Consider the following 27,373-nt stretch of genomic DNA (forward strand, 5'->3'; position numbering starts at 1 on the left):
AGAGGTGGCCTGTGCGAGGAGACGTCCCAAGGTTTCCCATCCAGTGGTAGAAGAAGAAACACCTTTGAGGTGTCACCCACACTTAGTCGGAATGAAGATCCGCTTTTCATGGCCTTGACTTACAGCTCATCGCCATTCAAAAAGAAACGGCGTGGTCGGGGAGTGGGGGATTAGATTGCTGGATTTATGATGCATCCGATGCAGATGTCTTGGCTCTGCAAATAGTTCAAGACTATTTGCCCTGGACCATAAAACCAGTAACTATGATTCAAGGACAGAGGGCCAAATAAATATGACGAAGAAATGTGCCTTTTCGGTAGTCAGTTGGTGAGTCTGACCACACCAGCGTGTGGAGAGCAGGGTTCTTCGTCCTGGCAAAACAGGAAAGCCCTGTGGACAGGGACCTTGGAAACTATATTTACAGCACTGTGTACAAACCTCCAAACGTGTGACATTTGCTTCTAGTTTTAGGACTTGATATGGAGGAAACACACTTATCGTGCCCTGCTTTCTCTAGTCAGTGTTAATCTCCCTGTAATGATAATTTAAAACATACAGTATTAAAATTAAAAAATTGGAAACTGTATATGTGTGTGTTAAGTGTGTGTAGGAGTATATGCAAATAGCTAGTGTTTTTATCCTAATATAATCAAGGCAAGTAGACCCTAAACATTTTGTTGAGAAAGATTTGGACTCCGCAACTTAAATGTATTGAAGGCATACTTATCAAAGAACAAAGTTTCTTAGATCCAGTCTAAAGTAAAAATAATGTCTGTGAGAAAAACACTAGGCAGACAACTTTGAAAACCAGCTTTTACATGTCAGAAATGACTACTGTAAACCTCAATTTAGGACCTCCGTTTCAAAATAAGATTTGGTGGTTTTAGTGGTTTGTTTGTTTGTTTTTTTATCTTGAGTGCTTTGTCTGAACTCTTTGAGCTTCTGTCTAGTAGAACACCTCCGATGTCTCTATTACTGAGATATAAAGTATCTATGTATTTGCTTGCAAATTCTTTTAAGAATACAAAGAAATCAAGCTATACACTTATTAAATTTAAAATTGCTTCATAAAATGTGTTTTATCATGGTTGCTGACACATACCTTGCCCTCCGTGGGCTATATAATTAAGAAGCCTAAACCTTTAATCCATAGTCAAAAGTATTTAAAATATATATACATTATCCTGCTCTATAAAAAAATGTATGAGATGTGCTACTTGTCAAACATAAAAACCTTTCCTTTATAGGTCATACCCAAAAGGTGTATGTTTTTCTGTATGCCCCACCCAGCATTTATATTTCCCAAGACTTGCATCTTGGGCTTTGTGCCAGTGGCCTTCTGAAGAGCACCGGTAAATAAATGCAGTGCGGCTACGTTTCCATCAACATCCTATATCAAGAATTCTGACTCTGGCTCCAGCGTTAGCAAACTATATAACCCTGACTAGAACAGTGACTGGCATATAGTAGGCACTCAGACATTTGTTCAAGGAATTAACTTGTTAAGCTGCTCCAGATCTTGGTTACTTTCTGGAAAAATAACTTCTATTCTCTCAATTGCAGAAAATTTTCATGAGGATCAAATGAAATAATAAAATGTGATAGTATTTTGTATTTATAAGTATAGTCAAGTTAAAAAAAGACAGTAAACCACCCTATAAAACATAGCCTGATACTTTACTGTAATCTTCAAATCATTACGTGAAATTTTATATCCAATGATATAAAATTAAACACACTTTGCAATTTGGCTCTGACCCTCAACACCTCATATCTGAGAGGATAGCAAGAGCTTAACAGACCTGTCTATATTCTTTTACCCACTTGAGTCCTTCCTACCTTACTTTACAGAATAATTTTGCTCAAGGATAATTTCCATCAAGTCATATCCTATTCATAGTAGCTGCTGTTGTCCTACCCTATCCTGAATTGATAAACCATTTCAAAAAAAAATCATAGTTTCTGTAATAAAGCCAAGCCAATCTCCTTATAAAGCCTAGATTAAATTTTTTTGTCTGCTTTGGAGTCATTAGTACATAAATGTTATAAGATTATTCCAAGAAAGAGGCTGTTAAGTCAGTGAGCAAGATTTGAAGCAGAGGGCAGCACTCGCCAGAACCAGTTACCTGCTCCTCTGGCAAAGAGCAGAGGAAGAGCTTCAGTTCTAGCTCAAATCATAGGTACTTGTCTACATCTTATTTGAAATTTTCCATTCAATGTTTGCATCTAAGTTACTTCCACAAAGTTTGTGAATTTAGGATTGAATGGAAGGATAATAGACAGAGTTGATAGAAACTTTCTTTGACTCTATGGTCTACTTTCTGTCCTCAGCTGTTTGGGAAACTCTGGTTGTCAGTGATTCCCATTCCCCTTAAATTTACTCAAATTTTAATTCTAATTAAACGTGTAATTTTACTGTAATGTATTTTAGTCCTTAAAGGAATACATTAAAAACACTTGGGAGATATGAATCTCAGTTGTACCCACTCTATAATATCTGCTTTTTTCTTCTCTTTTGGATTTCTCTTTCTGCCTGCAAACATTTTCAGACTCCTTTGTCTTAGAAAAAAATTTTCTTGATCCTTCTCTTCCTATTCAAATTCCATTCTATTTTTTTCTTTCCCTCCCGTGCAAAATTCTCAAATGACTGCTTTAAATACTCACTACCTTGATTCCACATCACCCATTCATTTCCTAACCCCTAGACCTGGGTTCAGTCCTCTACTGTATTATATTTTTTAAAGTCAACAATTACCTTGTAATTACCTCATTCAGTATACACTACCATCTTTATTTACCTTGAATTCACTGGAAAATGGCCGACCTGCTGTCTCCCAAACAATACCTTGCCCATTCCCACCTCAGTTTATGCTCATAGAGTAAATAATTTACTCTCCTCTTTTTTAGTCTGTGCTGCATGGCTTGTGGGATCTTATTTCCCCAACCATGGATTGAACCTATGACCCCCGGAGTGGAAGCACAGAGTCCTAACCACTGGACCGCCAGGGAAGTCCCATATTCTTCTCTGCTTAAAACTTTTCCATGTGGCAAAGCACAGCTGTAGGTATGCGGGCTTTCTTTATGGTATTTTGTCCGCTCAATCTAATCTATAATGACTGCTCTGTCTGAGTGATTCTCCCGTAGCCATGATCATCAGACACACTTAAGAAATATTTTAATAAAAATGCATAAGCACAAATTTTACTCCAGGCCTAACAGTTTAAAATTTCTAGCGGGGAGCTTTAGGTGGTCTGTTTTTCAAAAACTCATCAGGAAGATTCTAAAATATATGTATAACTGGTTGAAAACTATTGATTATGCCTGAATTTCCATATGGTCTTTTCTAAACACTGGCCACTTAGGAACTAGGTACTGAATAAACATTGATTTGTTATTTATCTAGTCCATCTTCTTTGTTATAATTCTTTCATGTATACTTTTCAATAATCTAATTATCAAACTTATTTTGATAGTATACTTTCATCTATACCTTTTGATAGTGTCTTGGATTATATTAACTTTTGGTAGAGAGCTAATTTTAAGGCCTTTTAAGGTCCATATTGGACTTAGATCTGTATAGAAATATCAATAATGTGGTATCATATTCAATTATTGTCTGCACTGAAGTATGCCTAATCCTTATACTGGTTCATGAAGTGTTTGCCTTTTTATTTACACGACTGATTCCTCTCAAAAATAGGAAGTATAGATTATACCAGATTTTCAGTAATTTGATGAATATAACTCATAAATAACAAGAAGTGGTCTTTTCACCATTTGGAGTAATATATCCAAAGTGAAAATCATTTCTATATCCTTAAAATAGTTATTTTGTATATTATTACAATAGTTATTGAAGCTGAAATTCCAATACTTTGGCCACCTGATGCAAAGAACTGACTCATTTGAAAAGACCCTGATGATGGGAAAGATTGAAGGCGGGAAGAGAAGGGGACAACAGAGGATGAGATGGCTGGATGGCATCACCGACTCAATGGACATGAGTTTGAGTGAACTCCAGGAGTTGGTGATGGACAGGGAGGCCTGGTGTGCTGCAGTCCATGGGGTCACAAAGGGTCAGACATGACTGAGCGACTGAACTGAACTGACAATACTTATTAATTCGAGAGCTAAGTAAACTCTTTTATAGAGTTGTTGTGTAGCATCAAAGAAGTAAAACAGAATGATTGATGTTGTGCTACACATACTCATTATTTTAAAAAACTATGACCAGTGTTAGTTTGTTCAATATATTCAGTCTAAATCAAGTTTTAACTAGAGAGAATAGGGTTCCCTGAAATATTTCTTGTTGTTAAAGGATAGCATCTGATTTTTTGGTTGCTGTTATGATATAATCATAAAAAACTTTACAGAAAGCCAATTTTCCAATAAATATTAAGACCCCAAACATACCTTATTTCCCTAATCTTTGTTAATATACATACTTACTTTTATGACTGTTTGAATTCCTTCTTTAAATCAAACATACATGTTATGTACCATGATCGGAACCTCGCTAGGACAAAGTAAACACATAACAGTGGAAACAAAGACATTCTTTTCATTGTAGATTTAATCTCTTAAAATATTTGTTTTGCTTGACTTCATTTCTTATGACTATTTCAGTGTGTTTTTATAGTCCCTATACTTATAATTTTGATTTTTGGTTTTTGTTTTACTGCCCTGAATCTTCGTTGCTACACACAGGCTTCCTCTAGTTGTGGAGAGTAGGGCTAGTTGCATGGACTTATTGTGATGACTTCTCTTGTTGAGGCATGCAGGCTTTAAGCGTGATCTCAGTAGTTGTGCACGGGCTTACTTGCTCTGTGGCGTGTGGAATCTTCTGGACTAGGGATTGAACTCCTGTCCTCTGCATTGGCAGGTGGATTCTTATCTACTGTGCCATCAGGGAAGTCCCATATATTTATAATTTTTAATAGCCATATCTATTCCATATATTTCTTCTTCTTTTTTAGGGGGGGCACACCCTGGGGCTTATGGGATCTTAGTTCTCGATCAGGGATCCAACCCATGACCCCTACTGCAGAAAAGCAGAGTCCAGTTCTCCTGGGTTCCCTTACCCTACTGCTCTCCACCCGGGTGCCCTTTCCCAATAAAATCTCTTGCTTTGTCAGCAGATGTGTCTCCTCGGACAATTCATTTCCAAGTGTTAGACAAGAGCCCAGTTTCGGGCCCTGGAAGAGGCCGCCTTCCTGCAACAAATGGCGACTCTGGCAGGGACTCTTCTTCACTGAGACTGACATCCTGCCACTGGGGGTACTCAGGGGCCAGCTTGCCTGCCAATGGACCAGACCCAGCGGCTGCAGCTGGGACCCTTTGGTCTCTGGTCTCCTCCTGACGCGGACAACTGGCCAAAGCGCCCGAACCGGTAAGGAACAAGAGACTTTAGTGACCTGTCTCCCCTTCCCTCTCTCTTTCTTCTCCTTAACCCTTGCTATCCTTCCCTGTTTTTCTAGTCCCCCGGTCCTGGACGCAGGAATCTGGTTCAAGGGCCCTCAGCCTGAGCTGAGGATTGGAGACTGATCGCCTCCTCTTGGCAGAGAACTCGAATTCTGGTTCTGGTCTGGTCTGATTTCTGGTAGGGCCGAATTCCAGTCCTTCCTTCTGTGGAGGCCCAGGGAAAAGTCCCATAACGCCTGGGCATCTGTAGGTGGCAGGAGACGTCTGTAAGGCCACTCCTTCCCCCCCCCCCCCCCGCCCCGCCTCCTCCCCCTTCTTCTTTCAACCTGGCTTCCTTTCCTCCCTTGAAATCTTTGATGTTAGTACTTAGATTCTTGTATTTAAGGGCTTCCCTGGTGGTGCAGAGGTTAAAGCGTCTGCCTGCACTGTGGGAGACCTGGGCCCGATCCCTGGGTCCGAACCCTGGGTCGGCAAGATCCCCTGGAGAAGGAAATGGCAACCCACTCCAGTATTCTTGCCTAGAGAATCCCATGGACGGAGGAGCTTGGTGGGCCACAGTCCACGGGTCTTAAAGAGTCGGACACGACTGAGCGACTTCACTTTCACTTTAACCACTGAACTGCCAGGGAATTCCCTTGCTATTCCATGTATTTCTAAGTCATTTTTTGCTTACACATTCACTGTATTGTTGGGTTATCTTCAATGTAAAATTCTAATTAGGAACATCTTTGAAAAACTTTTTTTGTGGGAAAATTCCTGTAAATGGAAATATCACATCAAAAGATATGAAAGTTATCACTTAAATTGCAAAGGAGATAACATCACTTCCTTCTTAGAACCAGTTACCAGCTTCCTAGAATAAAATCTAAATTCTTTACAAAACAACACATGATCTAGCTTTGGTGATCTCTCCACCCCAGTCTGGTACGACACACTCCTGCTCATTCTTCTCTAGCCTCACTGAGTTATTTACTTTCCCTTAAATATTTCAAGCTCTTCCCTAGATCAAGATAGTGGCTCTTGCTCAACTTGTCATATGACTGTTTCTGTTATCTTTCAGATATGAGTAAAAAAATACCCAAATTTATACTTGCTGATGTATAGCTAAATGAATAAACTCTTAAATGAGCTAAACTGGTAATGTATTTTCTTATTTACAAGACCTAGAAAATCCATATTTAATGTTTTTGTCTTTTAAACCTCACAAATCTCTAGTAGATACAGATAATTACTAAGTAATGAATTCTCATAAAGAATTTTTAAGTGCGAAAGAATATAAAGTAAAATGAAAGGGAAAACTCTCAGCCCTCCACCCCACCCCCCTCGACCTCTCACATCCTCGCTCACCCTTGCTTGCCCTCCAAGTTCCTTGGCTTGGGTGGAACCCCTGTTAATAGTATATCAATCCAGTAATCCTTAAACGGTACTGGGCACAAGATTCATGTGGGTTGATTGTTATGCAGAGTCTAGGGTTCAGTCACCAGAGACTATGATTCAGTAGGTCTAGTATGTAGTTCAGTAGAAGATCTTCTATGGTCTAATAGATCAGGAGATCTTATATGAAGTCTAAGAATATGTATTTTAACATGTACTGTAGGTACTTTAGGTGATTTTCATACAAATAGATGATGATGCTTTCAAAAACTTTTTAAAAACTCATTTAACATATGAGTAATGCCTATAATTTATATTTTAAAGAAATCATGCTTTATATATTGTTCTGAAAGTTTCATTTAAAATACATTTTGGACCCCTTTCCATGACAATGTTCACAGATCTATCTCTGTTTTAATAGCTGGTTATTATTCCACTGTATGTTTGAATAGTAGAATGTAGGCAGATAAGCATGTAGATAATTATTTGGGTTGTTTCCATTTTATCTCTTTCTCTTATCAACAGTGTTGAATACATTCATTTAGTCCTGTTGTATGAATCACTCTATAGGATAACGTCCTAGAATTAGAATTGCTGAGCCAAAAAGATAGTCACATTTTCAATTTTGGGTAAAATTGACAATTTTTGTGTTGTTTTAATATTTTTGATGTTATACGTCAATTATGTTTCACACATTATTTTAATTAAGCGTAATATATCATCATTTTCATTGTTAATCTATGCCTTCTCCCATTCCTGTAGATTTCCAGATATCTAACCAAATTCTTGGCCTTGACATACTGCCTTGTTCTGACTTCAAGCTTGTGTACAAAGCCTGCTTCAGGAGTTGATTCAGACCCCTGCTCTAAATTTATGGCCCAATTTTCTGTAATTTCTCAGGGCTAGCTGTTTCCACACCTTCCTTGCACTCATTGCTATGTCATGATTCTTTAAGTCCACACCCTAGCCCAGGACTCCATAAAGCAGTTCTACCCACATCCTTCTCACCTACTCCTACATATATGGAACAATAACAAACTATATAAATAATTTGTAGTTACATGCTGATTATGTAGTGTAGGCTCTAAGTAGAGAATAAAGTCCATTTGAACTAGAGAAGTCAGGAAAGAAATTTTAAAATACTCTTTGTGTTTTTATATTTTGTTTATGACCATTGAAGAAGTTCAGTTTTAAAAAGGGAGTAGGGGCCAAGAGGTATGATTTCAGCTAGGCCCTGAAAGATGACTGAGATCCATATAGACAGAGATCTAAATCGCAGAGAAGAAAGCAAACAAGGCAAAAACAACAACAACAAAAAACAACCACCACAAACAGAAGTAAGATATTTCTGATACAACCACTTGATGAAGCCATTTTGACAAGAGGTAGGACAGCCCAATTAAAATGTGAAAGTCACGATTTCTGCCTTAAAAAAATGTGGATGTGTACAACCAGACATCTGTATTCTGTCTCTAATGATTCCAAATAGGAAAAGGAGTACGTCAAGGCTATATATTGTCACCCTGCTTATTTAACTTCTATACAGAGTACATCATGAGAAATGCTGGGCCGGAAGAAGCACAAGCTGGAATCAAGATTGCCGGGAGAAATATCAATAACCTCAGTATGCAGATGACACCACCCTTATGGCAGAAAGTGAAGAGAACTAAAAAGCCTCTTGATGAAAGTGAAAGAGGAGAGTGAAAAAGTTGGCTTAAAGCTCAACATTCAGAAAACGAAGATCATGGCATCTGGTCCCATCACTTCATGGGAAATAGATAGGGAAACAGTGGAAACAGTGTCAGACTTTATTTTTGGGGGCTCCAAAATCACTGCAGATGGTGATTGCAGCCATGAAATTAAAAGACACTTACTCCTTGGAAGGAAAGTTATGACCAATCTAGATAATATATTGAAAAGCAGAGATATTACTTTGCCAACAAAGGTCCATCTAGTCAAGGCTATGGTTTTTCCAGTAGTCATGTATGGATGTGAGAGTTGGACTGTGAAGAAGGCTGAGCACCGAAGAATTGATGCTTTGGAACTGTGGTGTTGGAGAAGACTCTTGAGAGTGCCTTGGACTGTAAGGAGATCCAATCAGTCCATTCTAAAGGAGATCAGTCCTGTGAGTTCATTGGAGGGACTGATGGTAAAACTGAAGCTCCAATACTTTGGCCACCTCATGCCAAGAGTTGACTCATTGGAAAAGCCTCTGATGCTGGGAGGGATTAGGGGCAGGAGGAGAAGGGGACGAGAGAGGATGAGATGGCTGGATGGCATCACCGACTCGATAGACATGAGTTTGAGTGAACTCCGGGAGTTGGTGATGGACAGGGAGGCCTGGTATGCTGTGATTCATGGGGTCGCAAAGAGTCGGACACGACTGAGCGACTGAACTGAGCTGAACTGAATGCTCACTCCAAATATGGTGGACTTCTGTGTTCCACTTTAGTCACTTCTGTATTGCTTGAACTTTAAGTTAGCATATATTGTTTTTATAATCAGATTTTTTTCACAAAAGTATAGGATCACCAGTTCTTACAGGAGGGAGATTGAAGAGACACAGCTGATAAGAAACGTACACCTTGAAGGTGGATATTTTTGTGATGGGCTTTGAACATTGTGCAGAGATGTTCACCCTTGGCATGGACATCAGTGGGGAATTCCTTTGAGGACAGTATGATAAAGCAAAAATGCAATTTATTTAAAGCTATAATTTACTTTGTATTTTATTTTGATAGAATGCCCAAGTCAGTCAATTTAGATTTGGTATTGTAGTGAACATGTGTTGCTTCCTTCTCAATAATCTCTTCTTTCTTCTTAGTAATACCTTGAATTTCTTAATTATCCAGTTTGAATGGGACTGACCCTTCTTCCAACAGCTCCAAGGGTAGACCCTGATTAGTATAAGCCAGTCAGTAGATTTCATCCCCCTGACCCAATGATTGTTTCATAGATGAAAATATTCCAGTAAGGTGCAAACAGTCTCCATTCTCAGAACTGGTTTGAGTAATTAGGTAAACAAACTCCCACTTTTCTGCTAGAAAATGAACCTGAAGAAGGAAGCTTCAGAGTTGTTCGCAACCATCTTTGTGACTACAAAGTGAGGGCCTGGTGAAAAAAAAAAAAGGACTCAACCTTGCCAAAGCAGAGCCAAAATTTTGAGGGAGAAAAACTGGGTGCTTGTCCTGGTTCTTGAGCTGCTGGGCTGCATGAAAGCGTCCCTGAAGTCTTATCTATTTCTGAGTTTTCCTGCAACATAATCCATAAATTCACTTCAATGTTTCAGCTAGTTGAAGCTGAATTTTCTCCTTTCTGCAGCCAAAAATCCCAATAAATCCAAGGAGCATAGCGCTTGTGGATGTTAGTACTGTCTTGAACTCTGTAGGACGTTGTCATGTGCAGAAAATGGATCAAATGTTAGGGTTTGAATTTGTGCTTTGACAGAGTTTATAGCAGAAGCTAAAGTCCCTAAGGTTCAAATTCCCACAGGGATATAGAATTTAAAATAGTCTCACTAGTAGATTTATTATCAATTGACTTCTAGAAATTATTTTTGGCAATCTCCTATCAAGCTTCGTTTTACCTTTAACCAAGTACTGGAAGAAATGGGGCTAAAGATGTAAAGTAACTTGGGTCAGTCATTTTAGTTTATTTTCTAACCTCTTGATGTATTTGTACTACATTAGAAGCTGTACAAAAAAATTAGAAATTTAAGATTTTATTTTGAAATCAATTCACTTGGTTTTACATAAGATCCCAAATACAATCTGAAGATGTAAGATGCTATTTGAAACAAGTCATTGAGTAAACATATACCCTTATTATTGAACTTAAATATTTAATCCTTTTTTAAAAAGTGATTTTTCTCAGACTGTAGAAGCAGTTTCCTATAAATCCTGTTAGACCTGGAAAGACTGTAGCAGGAGTGGCCCCAAGACTTGCATTTGTAAGACTTGCTGTTGAAGGGCTAGCCAGAGCCATGTTTAAAAGAGTGATAACTAAGGAAATGGATGAACACTATATGAAGAAGGAAAAGAAAATATAAGTAAAATATCAGTTGATGTTAGAGAATCCAGGCAGGTTTAGTTTATAGTCTTTAAATAGGCATGGCTCTGATTTTGACAAAGGCCTTCAGAGCAGTTCAAAGAGAAGGAATAAGTGGATCCTGCAGAAGTTTTGGGAAGACTTTGCTGAACTCTGACACAACCATCAGTACCTGTCCAGGAATTAAAAGAACTTCAGAAAAAGACTTTTGAGGAACAGTCAGAATGTGTACACATATTAAATACTGTATATATTAAAGAATCATCTTTAATTTTATTGGGTGTGAAAGTGATATATATATATCATTGTTCTGTTTTTTTAAAAATATTCCTATTTAAAAATATCCCTTATTTGTTAAAGATACACACACACACGCATCTGTGCACATGCACACCCACACCATACAGAGACTTTTATCAAAGGGGAGACACCATGAATCTTTTAAACTCTTTAATAAAGATGAAATTTTCAGTCCTTACAAGTTGAAGATTGATACAAGAATGTCACATGTCATGGAAAATGGAAGATATGAAAATCACAAGAATTCTATAAATGAATAGCAGAAACTGCTGATCCTCAGCCTCCCTGTCTTAGAGCAGCCATATGATAGAGTTCTGGCCAATGGAAGGTTAGTAGAATTGATGTGCACTCTTTCAAGCCATCAAACCTTCCTGTGTTCTCATTTTTTCTCTCACCTTTCAGTTGAAGGACAGAACTCCTAGAAATGCTGCTGCTGCTGCTAAGTCGCTTCAGTCGTGTCCGACTCTGTGCGACCCCATAGACGGCAGCCCACCAGGCTCCTCCGCCCCTGGGATTCTCCAGGCAAGAACACTGGAGTGGGTTGCCATTTCCTTCTCCAATGCATGAAAGTGAAAAGTGAAGTCGCTCAGTCGCTCAGTCGTATCCAACTCTTAGAGACCCCATGGACTGCAGCCTACCAGGCTCCTCCGCCCATGGGATTTTCCAGGCAAGAGTACTGGAGTGGGTTGCCATTGCCTTCTCCGTCCTAGAAATGAGTGAAGCCCAAAACCAGAAGAGTCTGGATCCTGAATGACTGTCCCTCTCCCCTCTGAACTACAGTGCACTATACAACGTTGGATAAGAAGCAAATTTTTATTGGATTACATCCCTAACAGTTTGGTATTGTTTATTAGAGAAGTTAGTCTGTTACGATTAATACACAAGTCACCATCAACATTTTAGACTATTAAATGATAACTAAAAGTGGTGGTTTGATTATGGCCAAAGAATTCTCACTGGACACAGGTGTCCTAGGAAACCGACTCTGAAATAGAGATTACTTTTCACTTTCATGCATTGGAGAAGGAAATGGCAACCCACTCCAGTGTTCTTGCCTGGAGAATCCCAGGGACGGGGGAGCCAGGTGGGCTGTCTATGGGGTCGCACAGAGTCGGACATGACTGAAGCGGCTTAGCAGCAGCAGCAGGAAATTTACTAGGAAGTGGCTTAAGGATCAACACCTTCGGGAGAGCATAAGAAGTGGAACTGGATAGAAGGAGAAGTTGTATTGCGATGCATTGGCAACAAAGGCTGCTGCAATTGCATGGAGAGCTTTAGAGCTAGGATATTCTTTCAAAGATTCTCGAGTTGAAATGAGAGAGCAGTTGTACCCCTGTATGTGGGCCAGTTTTTGCATTTGAGTTTTCCTAGGGGAGTGCTGCGATTCATGGGGTCGCAAAGAGTCGGACACGACTGAGCGACTGAACTGAACTGAACTGAACTGAGGGGAGGGGAGACGATGTTGGATGAGGCAGCTTCCTTTGGCAGTGGGCAGCGCCTGAAGAGGAATTCAGCTGGGAGTCCTCAGTAGCCAACACTCCTGTAACGGGAAATTAATGCCTTAAGGATGGGTCTGGGCAGTGCAATACATATCCACTTCAAAAATATTCCAGAAGCTGGGTTGTGAGTGACAATATGCTTTTAATGAGTAAGCCAAGGAGCTATGTGTTGTTTACTAAGGAGACTGGCTACTAAGGCCAAGGGATTAGTAAAGTCTGTATTGAATGCCAGGGAGTTTGAGAAAAGAATATTAAGACAGCAGAAGACGGGTAGATGGGGGAGGTAGGGGAATCTTCCTGGAGGTTTTAACCAAAAGACCTGGTTAAAGATAACTGCTTAAAATAAACCCACTCCAGTGTTCTTGCCTTGAGAATCCCAGGGACGGGGGAGCCTGGTGTGCTGGCGTCTACGGGGTCGCACAGAGTCGGACATGACTGAAGTGACGTAGCAGCAGCAGCAACAGCTTGGAGTAAAGCACAGCTTCTAATTGTTACCCTCCACTGACTTTCTGATTACCCATTTGATGATAATATTTCATTGAAAACCAGTTGGAGACTATTAAAATGATCAAAACAATGGTTCAGTGAGGTCTTTAAAACTTGATTCTTAATACATTTTTAAAGAAGGCAATCTTTCTCTTAAAGAATCTTTAGTATTTGCTACAGAACAATGTCTTGAAAGGGTAGAAAAGTTGCCCAAAGATAAACTACATTTGGAGCATAGCCTAGTGTTTTAAAATTACATCCCAAACTCTGATTGCTTCATAGAGTCTGAATGACTGAGGTGGTAGATTGAGGGCAATAATATTCCAGGGGTAACAAAAGAACTGCAGTGATGGAGTATCTTCCTTTTTTCTTCAAAGATATTAACATTCCCCTCCCCCCAAAAAAGAATATAATTAACATTTGTATACTCACCAGTACTTTTTTATTGTTACATAATCTTTCTCTTTATTTTTTATTGAAGTATAATTGATTTTTAATATTATATTAATTTCAAATGTACAACATAATAATTTGATATGTTTACATATTGCAAAATGATCACCACTATAAATCTAGTTATCAACTGTCACCATACAAAATTATTACAATGTTAATGCCTATATTCTTATGCTGTACATTACATATCAAGACTTATTATTTTATAACTGGAAGTTTATATTTTTTAATCTCTCTCATCTATTGCATTCATCCCCCTCCTCTGGCAACCGCCAACTTGTTCTCTGTACCTATGAGTCTATTTCTGTTTTCTTATGTTTATTTATTTGTTTTTTTCTAGATTTCACAAATAAGTGAAATTATATAGTATTTGTCTTCCTATGATATTTCACTTAGTGTAATACCCTCTAGGTCCATTCATGTTGTTGTGAATGGCAAGGTTCATCTTTTTTGTAACTGAGTACTATTTCCATTGCTTGTATAAGTTTGCGTATATGTATACAACATTTTTTAATCCATTAATCTTTTGATAGGCTCTTGGGTTGATTCCATATCTTGGCACCAGTACTTTTAATAGCTAATAATTTGTTACTAAATAATAATTATTTTATTCATAAAGATCTTTTATACTTGTAAATATTTTAAAATTATATTCTTTATTTTTTTTATAACAATGACTGGTTTGAATTATATTCTTTCATAACTCTATGACTTTCTACTTCATACAATGACATTTAGATAACCTTTACTAATTGTTAAGACAAATGGAAAAAGTGGGAACTTGCCCAGTAGAGGAAATCCCCCTAAGAGTTCAGAGTTACAGAAATAAATCCTCAGGCTGACTCCAAGGGTGCTCAGTTGATCTAGTTCATGTTTCTACTGGAGTGCTGACTTCAAAGGAAACTTCCTGAAACCTCACAAATACTGACCTCTTTCAGAAGCTGGTAATATGAAGCAAAACAAAGTTTCCAAACTCATTTGCAATGAATTGTACTTGGAAACAGACAGTTCCTGTTAGAAGTAACTGTACCCTATCATGTAGTCCAGCAAACTGTCCTGGATTACCACACTTGAGAAACTCAGGTTTGTTTTTTCTAAGTTTCCTATTCTAGGGACAATCAATCTTTTTGATGGTTATCTCATTGGAACAGAAGTCATAGGCCTTACCTATGAAATAAAGCCTCATAATACTTACGTGTATGTGTGTGTATGTGTGAGTCAGTGTATGAAATGCTAATAAATGTAAACTATAAAAGGAATGATTTAGGGTACTCCATAAAAATACATGACCGATTTTGTCTTATTAGATAGTGTAGAACATATTATATTTGTGAATCTGCTGCCAAGGAATCCTTCCTAAACTGTTTCTGAGATGGGGATCCTGAAAAGTGAATTTTGCCAAATTCTCCTTGAAAATTGTTCACTTGTTCACTCATTCAGCAAATATCTACTGAATACCTGCTATGTGCCAGGCATTATTGTAGGTGCATGGGACACATCAGTGTACAAAACCAAGATCCTTGTCTGCAAGTTATTGGACATTCTATTGTAAAGAAAGTAAGTAAAAATGTAATAAATAAGTGACTAAGTGATATAGTATATTAGAGGGTGATAGGTATACAGAAAAAAAAAAGTAGAGCAGGATAAAAAGGATGAGAAGTGTTGGTGGGGCAGATAGTCTGCAGGATTAAGGAGGAGAATCTGGGCAAGACTTATTGAAATAGTGGGTTGTGAACACAGACCAGAGGGATCTGAAGGAATTTAACTCTGTGACTACATGACTACATGGGCAAAGAGCACCACAGTCTGAGGAAGCAGTCACACAAAGTCCTGTCTGGTTGGTTTGAGAAAGAGCAGGAGTGAACAGAGGTGATGACGCAAGCTGGGATGCAGCCATGGCCAATCCCTCAGAGTCGTCTTGAGTTAGGTCCAAATGGTCAGGTCTTTATACTCCCACAGTGGTCTGTCATTGGATGTGGGCCACCGTGGAATGGCTGTAACCTTGAGCAAGATGGCTCTCTGCAGCTGAGGGGACTAAGAGCTCTAGGCTCTCTACTGCCATCACTCCTAGCAGCGTTCATTGAAGAAATGCTGGGAGGTACATCTCAGTATCAGTTCCTCTGGCCTCTTCATTCCCAAAGTCACCTGTGGTTCATGATGGCTGCTGTAACTCCAGTATTCAACCAGCTAGAAGAACGGAGAGAATGAAAAGGAAATATCCCAGAAGTTGCATGTGCTACTTCTGCTCAATTTATTAGTAGAATCTAATCACATTGCCACATCTAGCTTCAAGGAAATCTGGATTATGTAGCCTTTATTTTTGGTGGCCTAGGACAGCAAACAAACAGAAAGGACATCAAATACAATCAGCCATCTCTGTTACTATCATGCTCCCCATTTTTTTAGGGAAGAGAATGTGGTTTCACAGCACAGAAGAATAAACGAAGCGCAGTCCTTTTAGCTTATTCAGGATTTCATGATTTTGGATACTGCAGAATTGACAGGCAGCAAAGAGACAATATTACCTTGAAGAGCTCACAGAAGAGAAGAGTTTATGGGGGAAGGCTGTTACCACTTATACAGATAAGCGGTCAGGCCTGTGAAGTCCAGGAATGAACGCAAGGAGATTTGGATCCATAGACTGGTGGGACTTGGGGCCAGTCAGGTGGCATTAATGCAACATAAATGACCACAGAACAACTTCCTTCCTGACCCCTGCACTTGGCTGGCTTCTTCTGACTTTCCAGTCTTCTTTACTGGCTCTTCTTCCCATCCTTGACTCTTTAAAGTTGGGATACTTCCTAGGTTCTGCCCTTAGTCCTCTTCTCTTCTCACAATGAATCATTGTGCATTCCTTTCCTTTATTGGTTCATATAACTCTTTGAGAATATGATGACCTTCAACCCCAGAAAACTGTCCATATAAACATCACCAATTTATTGAGTAGAATAACTTAATAGAATACCAACATTAAAGATTTTACTTTTCTCCCATCTCTGTCTTTAACAATGTTATATCAACTCTTCCTTAGAATAGGTCTTCATGACGTGTCAGGAACAGCCCATAGCTTTCTAGACTAAAAACAGCGGTGGACTCCACTTTAAACTTTAGCCACATTTCCTCTTTTCCACCGACTGAGACTTGATCGGTGGTCTAAGGACCTTCAAAGTCAGCTCTTTGGCTCTTCCCCCACCCCTCTCTTCTCATTCACTGGGTAAGAATTCTCTAGGAGGAGATGTAGGATTGCCTTGTGTAACTGATCTTCCTCTGACTCTGTCCAGACCTGTTCTCAGTAGCTGGACTCTGCCAGGTGATGGCTTCTACCTTGTAGATGGTGAGTGAGACTTTCTCTGGGTCCTTCTCAGAGTCATCTTGGCTGTCTCTGATGCTAAGAATCTCTTTCATCCTTTACTCCCATTATGGGTTAATAAGTTTATGTACCCCTTCCTCCCAATTTATATGTTAAAATCCTAACCTCCAGCATGGTGGCTTTAGGAGCTTGGGGTTTTGAAAAGTGATTAGCTCTTGAAGGGGCCCTCATGAGTGGAGTTGATGCCCTTATAAAGCACAATCCAGAGAGCTCCCTCACCCCTTCCACCATGTGAAGATGTAATGTGAAGGTGGCTAGCTATGGACCAGGAGGCAAGTCTTCACCAGACAATGAATTTGCCAGTGCCTTGATCTTGGACTTCCTAAGATCTCCCAGCCTCCAGAACTGTGGGAAATAAAGTTTAACAAATAAGCCAGCCAGTCCATAGTATTCTGTTGCAGCACTCTGAGTAGACTAGAATGACTCCAAAGACTTTCTCTGAAAGAACATCACCTCTCTCAGCTGGTGGTTGCCTGGACAGCCTTACAAGGTCTGTCCTCAAGTCCCCTTCATTAATACATTTTCTATATGTAATTGCACATACATAAAATATTTGCATTCTACAGGTGGGCAAATCTCAGAGGAAGAGGAAAGAATGGGTTGAATTAAACATGCCCTAATTTCTGCCTCCAAATTCATCAATCAGATGCCTCTCTGCTCTGTGGTGGTCAGTGAGTGATGAGGAATAAGCAGGACTGAAGTGTTACTCTACCGGAAGTACCATGACATGGTAACATCAGGTGGGGGGAGAAATGTTCCTGACTAATAGTTTACGTGTAACTATCTAGTGTACAAATACACTAAGATATGTCACATAGGTATATTGAACTTAAAGTCTATCATACTGAACTCATTATTTTCAGATACATTCCAATCTTGTAATCTGTATTTTCAACTGTATTTTTATCTAATTGCCCACATACTTATTCAAGGAAAAAAATCTAGAAAATCATCTAGGATTCTCCTTAGCTTCCCCATCATCCCAGTCAATCAACAGATTTTATATTTTATATCTCTCTAGAATCTCGTCACTATTTCTCTTGCTTTAGTTGAGGCTATGACTACTTCCAATTTGAATTATTGCAACAACCTTCTAATCAATTTCTTTACATCCAGATTTACCTAAAAGTTTCCCATACTGCATCTAGTGCAGTCCTTCTAAAATTCAGATCTCATGAAGTGATGCTCCTGTCTGAAACCCTCCAGCAGGTCGCTACTGTACTACGTTTGTTTGTTAGTTGCTCAGTTGTGTCCCCACGGACTGTAGCCTGCCACGCTCCTCCATCCATGTGATTTCTCAGGCAAGAATACTGGACCGGCTAGCCCTTTCCTTCTCCAGGGCATCTTCCCCATCCAAGGATCAAACCCCGGCCTCCTGCATTGCAGGCAGGCTCTTTACAGTCTGAGCCACCAGGGAAGCCTGTACTATGTCGTTTATCAAAGTGTGGTCCTTAGAACACCTTTGGCTAGAATCACTTGGATGGGATGTTACAAATACAAATTCCTAGGCCCGATGGAACACATAGAATCTCTGGGGACATAATCCTGAAGTTTGCATTTTTGACTTGTATATTTAGAAAGTGGTTTTTATACCCAAATTTTGGTGTGAATGCTAATCTCTAAAATAAATCTAAACTCCTTTTCAGAGTGTATAAGGCTCTTTAGCATTTGACGTCTATCACCTTTTTAATTTTTTTGTGCTACCACTACCATCTTTGTTTTGGGAAACACGTTTCCTAATAAGCTGTCTCATATTTCTTTGTCTTTGAATATGCTAGTTCCTTGGTTTGGAGCATTTTTCTCCCTCAACTCTCTTTAAGCTCATGAAAACCATTTTAGCCTTCAAAATCTTATTACTTTCACTCTCTCTCTTTAATGTAGATACACACACACACACACACACACGAATCCTATCTATCATCTCTATTTGGCCTTATGCAACCGTTGGAGCTAGTTGAGCACTTTCCATGTAGGACTGCTGTCTCTTCTGTCCCTCTGGGAGGGAAGAAGGATATGAAGTGGGAAAGATGACTAAAGGCAGGCAGGAATCCAATAAGCCTGAGGTGCAATCCCACAAGGACAAACAGTAACCTATATTTTTATTCTTGTTGCCTCTGATGATGATACCTGATGATGATAAGTGTATATTGTAGGAGCTAGGGCTCTTCAGTACTGAGACAAAAAATACACACTTGGACCCAGGAGCTGGAGGAACGAAAGGATGATCCAGGGGAAGATAGAGCAGTTGCTGTTTCCCTAATATCCTCTAAATCTTTCAAGAATCTTCCTTGTGGTCCACTGTAACTGGACACATAAAAGAAAGTGAATTCTAGGAAATGTTGCACTCAGCCAAGCTGATAAATTAAGAAACACAGCACACACTGGATAATCTAGTTTGGGCAGGGTAGTCTCATTGGTGAGATGACATTTTCACAGCTACTAAAGTGAGAGATTGGGCCAACAGAATAAAATGACCAAGATATGCAAAGGTCTGAAAGCAATAATAGCAAATAGCTAAGCCAAAGGAAAGGCAAGTTTCAGCTGAGTGTCAGGAATAGTTGGAACTAACATCTTAAACCACCATGACTTTCTTCCTGCTATTCTGTTTATCTGTGTCAACTTCATCCTTTTTCACTTAAAACTGCTTTCCTTCACCTGGTAGAAATGTGGTCACTTAAATTATTAAATTGTCTTTGTACTTTCTGTGATAGTCCATCAAAAAAAAATCTGGGGGAAATTACTCATTGGTTTTACTTGGGTTAGTTGTCCATCCTTGGATAAATTATGTAGTATCAAAGGATGGAGTATGATATTAATTATCTGTTCTTGTATAATAAACTACTTCAAAATTTAGAAGCTTTAGAAAGCAATGGCTGTCTGTTCTGGCTAACTATCTCACAGTTTCTGTTCAACAGGAATTTAGGAGCAGCTTCATTAGGTTTCTGTCTTGGGCAGAAGTAAAGTCATCTCTGATGAAATTGCAGTCAAGATGTCAGTTGGAGTTGCAATGATCTGAAGGCTTGACTAGGCTGAAGGATTCACTTCCAAGGGGACCCATTTACACACCTGCTAAGTTAATGCTGGAGGCCTCAGTTCCATGCCATGTAGAAATCTTCATAGCTGCTTGAATGGCTTGAACGTTCTTATGACATGACATCTGGCTCCCCCCCAGAGTAAGTGATCTAAAGGAGCAAGAAAGATGCTGTGCTATTTTCTTTTTTAATTTGTTTTTTATTAAAATTTACTTTTATTTTTTATTGAGGTATAACACATATAATAATATATTATGAAGACATAGAAGTCATACTCTGTTTTTCCTTAATATCCTAATAGTTATATAGGTCAGGCTCATTCAGTGTGGGAGGAGACTACATGCGTGTGTGAATGCCAGGAGGTGAGATTCACTGGGGGTAATTTGAGGGGATGGATCCCAAGGTGTTTGTAATTTGCACAGCTTGCATTAGGTTCTTAGTCTATGTGGGCAGAGTGAGGATAAAATATGATATCACAGGAGAACATTCAACTCCCTTAAGTGAAGAGAAGAGACACTATATGGACAGAGTAGATAAAGAAGACATATCTGGACAAATTGGGGGAAGGATGCTGGGGAAAAGATAAATGTCGATTACTAGTCACATTGTTATAAACACTCATATTCATGCCTTGAATGAATCTCTGTGGTACCTTTTGGCAGTCTATATCCCAGTCATCAATTTACAAATGCCTCTCTTCTACTAGATTATGAGACCCCTTTTTTCATCTTTGAATCTACATCACCAAGTACGTTATCTGGCACAGAGCAGACAACCAAATATACATGAACCGAATGGAACTAAACAGACGAGGACATGAGCAGAGTTCTTAAATAATACAAGGTATGGTTAGTATATAGAATCAACATCCAATCTCAGATTAGAAGGCATTTCTTGACACTTGAAAGACATATTCTTTAGATGAAATAAGTTGGAAGTTTATGAAATGTGTATCTTCAAAAGTTAGAATAGGCTAGATTATGAATAATTTACATTCAACACTAAATAAATAATATTTATTGAATAAATGAAAATTTGATAAGACTTTTATTTGATGGTGTCAGGAACAGAAGCCCAGCTCAAACTAGCTTAACAATAAAAAGAGAGTAAACTGGAGTAATTAATGGAATCCAAGAGGCTCCAGGTCCTCAAGACTAGAACCACTAAGTGTAGCACAAAAGGAAACCTAGAAATTCTTTTCCTCATGACCCTTATCTCTGGTCTCTTCCCACATCTGCTTCACTTTCTCAGTGTTGACCAACTTTCTTGTTTTCAAACCACATATCAGGGGTAATGGTTCTCAAGTTAGTATTTATAGTAGACTAGATTAGGAGAGATGATCTGTTCCTCTCAGTTCCAGTTGTAAAATTCTTGGGAAATGACCGATAGACTCCTTTAAGGTCAAGTCTCCCTTCTCAAAACAAACTGTTCATACTTGAGGGGCAGTGTCACATTGTAAAAATATTGCAAAAGCTGCTGCAACCCTAGAGATTGGACCATGGCGGGGAGGCAACTCCTGAAAAATAGCTGCTGGGTAGACAAAATAATAGGCATCTCTTCCATGAAGATTTAGATAAGTTAAAGGATGACATATTCATTATAAAACACAAAGTTTGTTCAAGGTCCAACACAGTCTCTGGAGCTTGATGTGAAGTCCCAAGATAGTCTCCATGTCACTGTAAGAAACGATTGGTTGGAATCTTGGTCTGAGGCAGGGTAACATTTCTCATGTTCGTGTCATAATTACAGCATCATCCTGGCTGGGTTGAAAGCACTGTCTGTATTGCTCCATGTAATGAAAAGGGTTTAATTAAGATTTTAATTTCCTTTGCTGATGTGTTGAGGAAGTTGTCAGAAGAGATTAACTATAGATTACAGCATTAACTACATTATTTAGCTGTAAAGGAGGATCCAGATGACTTTTATAACACCTACCTCCTTCTAAAATTTTGGTGACAACTGTGGTAGATTTGCTAATAACTGACTTCAGCATCTGGGAGTTTAATGCCTATGTTTAAACTCAAGTGGTTTTCGATGCTACCTACTCTTTTTTGTTTCATGTACTTTGGCAAAAAAGAAAGTGTCTCTAAAAGGTCTTAAGACCTCCATTACGAATGTTATTACAGTAAAAATAGAAAATGTAAGATTATTGAATGTGAAAGTATAGAAGAATACGTTCTTGATCTAGTTTTTAAAGGAAGAGAAATTATGATCATGTTAAAGTTACTTCCCTACAACATTCCTTTCTTAGTCTGTTTTGGACTGCTATAACAAAATACTGGTAGCTTATAAACAACAGATATTTATTTCTCACAGTTCTGAAGGCTGGGAAGTCCAAGGTCAAGGCACTAGCAGATTCAGTATCTGGTGGGAGCTGGCATCTTTGATGGCTCTCTTTTTGTCATAACTTTGCATGGCAGAACAGGCAAGGAAACTTTCGGGGTCTCTTTTAAAATAATTTTATTAATTAATTTCTTTTATCTGTGCTGGGTCTCCGCTGCTTCACTGGCTTTTCTCTAGCTGAGGTGAGTGGGGGCTCCTCTCTAGCTGCGGTGTACAGGCGCTGCTTGTGGCTTCTCTTCTTGCGGAGCGCAGGCTCCAGGGCGCACAGGCTTCAGCAGCTGAGGCACGTGGGCTTAGTAGCTGTGGTTCCCGGGCTCTCGAGCACAGGCTCAGTAGCTGGGACACACAGGCTTAGTTGCTCTGCGGCATGTGGAATCTTCCAGGATCAAGTATCGAACCTCATCCCTGCACTGGCAGGAGATTCTTTACCACTGAAGCATCAGGCAAGTCCCAGGGTCTCTTTTAAAAAGGCATTAATTCCATGGGTGGAATTCCATGGGCTTTGTTTTCATGACATAATTACTTCCTGAAGACTCTGCCTCGGAATACCTTGGAGGTTAGGATTTCAACATACGAATTTTGGGGAACAAAAGCATTTAAGCCCCAGTAGTTTACTATCAAGTAAATGGCTTCAAATCAGCAAGGATAAGATAGTATATGCGTGTATGTGTGTGTGTCTTTTGAGGGGAGGAACTAGGAATAATGAAGCCTATTAGATCCTTTCTTCAATGCCCCCCATTGTTTATCATAGACTACACTCCTCATGCTTTTAGTAGTACCGCTAAAGTCAGCATTAGAACCAGGGAAACGATTGCCACACCACCAGTGTTCTCTGCTCATTTCCGCCTTTGTGTGGGCTGAAAGAGGAGGAAGCATATACCGGCCTCCTCCACTGCCTGTTAAGTTACTGTGCTCATTTTTCCCTGGCCTTCCATGTTGCTGACTTTAGGCTTTTTCACATTTCTGGGACTATGTTTAATGCCACTAGCTTTTCCATTAAGATCTAGCCTTCATCTAGAGTCTTTTCATTCATTGACTTTTTAAAAATCTACTTTGAGGTCCAAATTTTGATGTAATGTTCTGCTCAGACTCATCAAGGCCAATATCTACTGCTCATTATTATTATAATTCTGTTTCCTTTAAATAACCAATGGTCAACTCCTAAAAGTGAATTCTATGAATTTTGGCAGATTTACACTTTTTTCTGTCTTCCATTTATTTTCAAGTATTTTATTATCAAAATGTTTCACATTTTGGAAAATATGTATATTCTCTCCACTTCTGAATATAATTTTTAAAAATGAATAATAAAGTAAATGTGTTCTAAGCTTCTGGGTAATTAATCCATCCTGTGTCTGTGGTCTAGATAAGAAAAATTATAAAATTTTTGTCAGTCCTACAGAGACAGACAACTCAAAGAGGGGTAGGGCCATTACATTCTGTAAGGCTCTGCACAGAGATAGGGAGACAGAGTCCCAAACAAAGCTAGAATTTACTTGCTTGGACCTGCCCAGTATTAGTCATCTGTCAGCCTGATTATATAGTAATCAGAAGCTTAGCAGTAACAAATTACACAGTGCTAAGAAATCCTTCAAATGGATTTGTCTCTAAATTCATGGCTTTCATTGTGTCATTAATTTTGTAGCATTTATGTTGTGGTTTAAATTAATACTTTACTATCTTCTATGTTTTCTTTTTAAACTCCTCCCAAATTCCTCCCAAACACTTTTGACTTAGGAATTCATGCATGAAACAAAGTAAGTTCCAATAAATATTTGTTGAATGAATAAATATAAATAGGGACAGAATAATAGATTATTTTAGTCTGGCTTCTTAACTTTCTGTGTCTGGATTTCTTTGGCTGTCTAATGAAGCCTATGGACCCATTTCAGAATAATGCTTTTAATACATAAAATAAAACATGCAAGATTAGAAAGGAAATAAAATATATTGAAGAAATAAAGTATTTCTTAAAATTGAGATAAAATAATACATGGATTTCTTTATCAATCCATTAAATCAAGTGATTGTGTCCAATAACTACCATAATTCTGAAGTACATAGTGATGAATACAGGCTTCTCTGGTGGCTGAAATGGTAAAGAATCTGCCAGCAAAGCAGGAGACTTGGATCTGATCCCTGGGTTGGGAAGATCCCTTGGAGAAGGGAATGCTACCAGCTCCAGTTTTCTTGCCTGGAGAATTCCATGGACAGAGGAGCCTAACGGGCTACAGTCCTGATTATAATGATTTTTTGAGATATCTGCAACAACTGTAATGAGGTATAAAAATATCTGAAATGTCTATTGGTGACAGTGTCTTGTACTAAGGCTGCAATCTCCTGATGTTGTTGGCGTCTGCTTCATGACTCTTGATCACGGAGTTCTTTTCATCTCGGGATCCAAAGTAATCTTACTTGTGCCCAGAGTTTCTGAAAGTCTCTCATGAAAGCTGACCCTTCAGACTTTTGCTCTTTCCCTCTCATCCCCTGCAGGTAACCCTCAGAAGTTCCTCTATTCCCACTCTTTCCAGAGGAATAAATGATATTGCAGGCAGGTGAAGGAACATTTATTTACCACGCCCTCCCTGCCCTCCAATCAACAAAATCTTAAAGGCATAGTTCTGATTTTGTTTTTCACCCTGCGTGGCTTTAACTCTTTGGATGGCAGCATCACCTTGTTTATTTGGGGTTTGTTTCCAGTCACTCTGGTTGCAGAATTTTGGAACTGGTATTGACTGTGTCTCCCTGTGCCTGCTGACATCATAGCCCAGAAGTTGTGCTGACACCCAGCTGGCTGGAATGATGATTCCAGCTGCTTCTAGACTTACTGGGCAGCCACCTACATCTTAATGCGAAAGGTAGAGAGGTCAGTGGATTGCAACTATGTTTTAAGGCAAAACTCTAAGCAAACCCTTTTATCTAAGACCTGACCCCACTTTAATTATGATAGATATTCTCTTTCTATTGGTGACAGTGTCTTGTACTAAGGTTGCCATGGATCAGGGTTCAGTCCCTAGCACTCTTTACTCTTCTTCATAATCTGCAATAATTCCCAGGCTTGGCCTCTCTGGACCCTTCAGTCCACTCGCTGACCTTCTTCTCTGGAGAGCTAGAGCCTGCATTTTGTGCTCTGTCTCTTGGTTGTAGCCCTGCCATGAGCAGGCAGAGTGATGGTTACCTTTATGTGCTAACTTGGCTAGGCTATGTCACCCAGTTGTTTGGTCAAATACCAGGCCAGGTGTTGTTGTGAAGGTATTTTTAAGGTGTGATTAACATTTACATCAGCACACTTTGAGTTCAGTTCAGTTCAGTCGCTCAGTCATGTCCGACTCTTTGCGACCCCGTGAATCGCAGCACGCCAGGCCTCCCTGTCCATCACCATCTCCCGGAGTTCACCCAAACTCTTGTCCATCGAGTCGGTGATGCCATCCAGCCATCTCATCCTCTGTCGTCCCCTTCTCCTCCTGCCCCCAATCCCTCCCAGCATCACAGTCTTTTCCAGTGAGTCAACTCTTTGCATGAGGTGGCCAAAGGATTGGAGTTTCAGCTTTAGCATCAGTCCTTCCAAAGAACACCCAGGGCTGATCTCCTTTAGAATGGACTGGTTGGATCTCCTTGCAGTCCAAGGGACTCTTAAGAGTCTTCTCCAACACCGCAGTTCAAAAGCATCAATTCTTCGGCTCTCAGCTTTCTTCACAGTCCAACTCTCACATCCATACATGACCACAGGAAAAACCATAGCCTTGACTAGCTGGACCTTTGTTGGCAAAGTAATGTCTACATACTTTGAGTAGATTACCTTAAATTACGTGTGGGTGGGCCTCATCCAACTGATTGAAGTCCTTAAGAGAAAAGAGAAGACTGAGGAAGAAGGAGCTCTGGCTCTAGTCTGCCTTTGGGTCTCTAGGCTACTGGCCCCCCTGCCCATTCCATACTTGCCAGCCTCCTCAGGTAAGTGAGTATCTTCCTTAAAATCTCTCTCTTTTTCCATCCTGATGGTTCTATTTCTCTGGAGAGCCTACTAATAATAATGATTCATTGTTCTGAACCTTGATGACTTTACCCCTTGACTGTGAGATTTGTTCTTTGTTGGTTCTTCTCCCACTGTCTTGTTATTTGTATCTGTTCTCACCAATGCTATTACCTGCCTGTCCCAAACATGATTTTTTCCATTTCTTAGAGTACTGGATATTTTATTTTCCAGTGGCCTTTAGCGGGCTTCCCTGCTGGCTCAGATGGTAAAGAGTCTGCCTGCAATGTGGGAGAACCAGGTTTGATCCCTGGGTTGGGAAGATCCCCTGGAGAAGGGAATGGCTACCCACTCCAGGATTCTTGCCTGGAGAATTCTATGGACAGAGGAGCCTGGCAGGCTACAGTCCATGGGGTTGCCAAGAGTCAGACACGACTGAGCAACCAACACTTTCACTTTTGCCAACACCAGTTCTACAGCAGGATCAGTTTTCTCCGAACCTCTCCCATTGTCCCTAGGTCTTGTCTGTCTTCTCCCCAGACTAAGCTAATGAGGTCCCAGAAATCTAGTGCTCGAGTCTGAGGAATCTTGTTCTTTCTAAACATAGAACATGTTCTAAGTATATCATTAGCTCCAGTTATGAAAGTGTGGATGTTTTCCTTAGTAAATGAAGAGATTTATAATCTGGTTTTTATTTCATTTCTTGTGAATTTGATTAGTGGGATGTAGTCATCTAGAATCAGTGCATGTATGGCTGGACTAATGAAACTGAATTTTCAGGACCAGCAAAGTCAAGTTAATGAATTGAGTAAAGGTACTTGTGTTAGCTTCCTAGGTTTTCTGTAACAAATTGCCTCAGATTTTGTGGCTTATTCTCCTCCAGTTTTAGAGGCCAGAAGCTCAAAACTCGAGGACTTTTCTCTAGAGGCTTTAAGGACAATTTCTTCTTTGCTTCTTCCAGGTTCTTGTGGCTCTCAGCATTCCTCAGTTTCCTTGGCCTGTGGTCGCATCACTCCAGTCTTTGCCTCCATCTTTATATCATCTTCTCTATGTATCTGTGTTAAACTTCCCTCTG

The sequence above is a fragment of the Budorcas taxicolor genome, chromosome 20, assembly GCF_023091745.1.
Source record: "Budorcas taxicolor isolate Tak-1 chromosome 20, Takin1.1, whole genome shotgun sequence".
Classification (NCBI taxonomy): domain Eukaryota; kingdom Metazoa; phylum Chordata; class Mammalia; order Artiodactyla; family Bovidae; genus Budorcas; species Budorcas taxicolor.